The sequence below is a fragment of the Schistocerca piceifrons genome, chromosome 3 (assembly GCF_021461385.2).
Source record: "Schistocerca piceifrons isolate TAMUIC-IGC-003096 chromosome 3, iqSchPice1.1, whole genome shotgun sequence".
NCBI lineage: Eukaryota > Metazoa > Arthropoda > Insecta > Orthoptera > Acrididae > Schistocerca > Schistocerca piceifrons.
This window is the reverse complement of record NC_060140.1, coordinates 425,140,917-425,142,936: the sequence shown is the minus strand read 5'-3', so window position 1 is coordinate 425,142,936 and position 2,020 is coordinate 425,140,917. Positions and strand designations below refer to the sequence as shown.

The 2,020-nt window shown below is 27.6% G+C and overlaps 1 pseudogene; it reads left to right on the top strand.

The window, feature by feature from the left end:
• LOC124788712 lies at positions 1 to 1,753 on the top strand (annotated as a pseudogene).
• The last annotated feature ends 267 nt before the right edge of the window (positions 1,754 to 2,020 follow it).

Genomic DNA, 2,020 nt, shown 5'->3' with positions numbered 1-2,020 from the left:
ATGATAGAATTAGTATATTTATTTGTATATAATTTTTACCTTGTTAATTTATTATAAGGAACTAGGCAAAATTGATTTCCGCCTGTTTATCAAAAACATGTCCTCTAGAAAATATTTTGAGGTCTGGCCTGCTCACTGAGCAAATTTTTAAAGAGCCGCGGTATTTTGACCGTGCAAAGGTAGCATAATCATTAGTCTCTTAATTAGTGGCTGGAATGAATGGCTTGACGAGAAATCAACTGTCTCTTAATAAATTTTTGAATTTAACTTTTGAGTCAAAAGGCTTAAATTTTTCTTTAGGACGAGAAGACCCTATAGAGCTTAACATTTTATTTTTATATAGTTTTTTGTTTGTCTTTCTATATTTAATGATGATGTTTTGTTGGGGTGACATGAAGAATAAATAAACTCTTCATTATTATATCATTTATTTATGTTTGTTGTTTTGATCCATAATTTATGATCATAAGATTAAGTTACCTCAGGGATAACAGCGTAATTGTTTTTGAGAGCTCATATCGACAAAGCAGATTGCGACCTCGATGTTGGATTAAGAAAAATTTTGGGTGCAGTAGCCCAGTAATTAGGTCTGTTCGACCTTTAAATTCTTACATGATCTGAGTTCAGACCGGCGTGAGCCAGGTCGGTTTCTATCCTAAGATTATTAATTCATATTAGTACGAAAGGACCATATGGTTGAAATATTTTTTATTTTATTGATTAATACTAATTAAATTACTATTTTGACAGATTAATGTGTTGAATTTAGAATTCATTTATGTAGATTTTTTTCTACAAATAGTATTGATACTTTATGATTTATTTATGTTTATTTTGAATTTTCTTTTATTAGTTATTTGTGTTTTAATTAGTGTAGCTTTTTTAACTTTATTAGAGCGTAAGGTTTTAGGTTATATTCAAATTCGAAAGGGTCCAAATAAAGTAGGTTTTGCAGGAATTCCTCAACCCTTTAGTGATGCTATTAAGTTAATTTGTAAGGAGCAGCCAATTCCTATTATATCTAATTATTTACTTTATTATTTTTCTCCTGTTTTTAATTTAATAATTTCCTTGGCTGTTTGAGTGATTTTTCCCTACTTAACTTATATGTGTTCTTTTTCTTATGGATTTTTGTTTTTTTTATGTTGTACTAGATTAGGTGTTTATACTGTTATAATTGCTGGTTGGTCTTCTAATTCAAATTATTCTTTAATAGGTTCTCTTCGTTCTGTTGCTCAAACAATTTCATATGAAGTTAGTTTGGCTTTAATTTTATTATCTTTAATTATTTTAATTGGTAGTTTTAACATGTTTGATTTTATAAACTATCAGCTTTATTGTTGATTTATTATTATTTCTTTTCCTTTAGCTTTAGCTTGTTTTGCTTCTTGTTTAGCTGAAACTAACTGTACTCCTTTTGACTTTGCCAAGGGTGAATCTGAGTTAGTTTCAGGGTTTAATATTGAATATGGTGCAGGAGGTTTTACTTTAATTTTTTTAGCTGAGTATACTAGAATTGTTTTTATAAGAATGTTATTAGCTTTAATTTTTTTAGGTGGTGATTTTTATTCTTTTATATTTTTTATTAAGCTTGCTGTTATGTCCTTTGGTTTTATTTGAGTTCGTGGCACATTACCCCGTTTTCGTTACGATAAGTTAATGTACTTAGCTTGAAAAAGTTTTTTGCCATTATCTTTAAATTTTTTTATTTTCTTTGTTGGTTTAAAGATTTTATTTATTTCATTTATTTAGTGAAATTTTTTAAGAAAAGTTAATAGAAGAGTTAAACTTCTAGTTTTATGTTTTCAAAACATATGCTTTTCCTAAGCTAATTAACTTATTATTCCTTAATTAGCTTATCTCATGCGTTTGCAACATGCACATTAATTAAGAAGTATGTAAAGTAAATAATTGTTAAGATTTGTCCTGTTATAATATAAGGTTCTTCAACAGGCCGTTTTCCAATTCATGTTAATAAGCATACAACAACTACTATAATTCAGAATAAAATCTGGTTGAT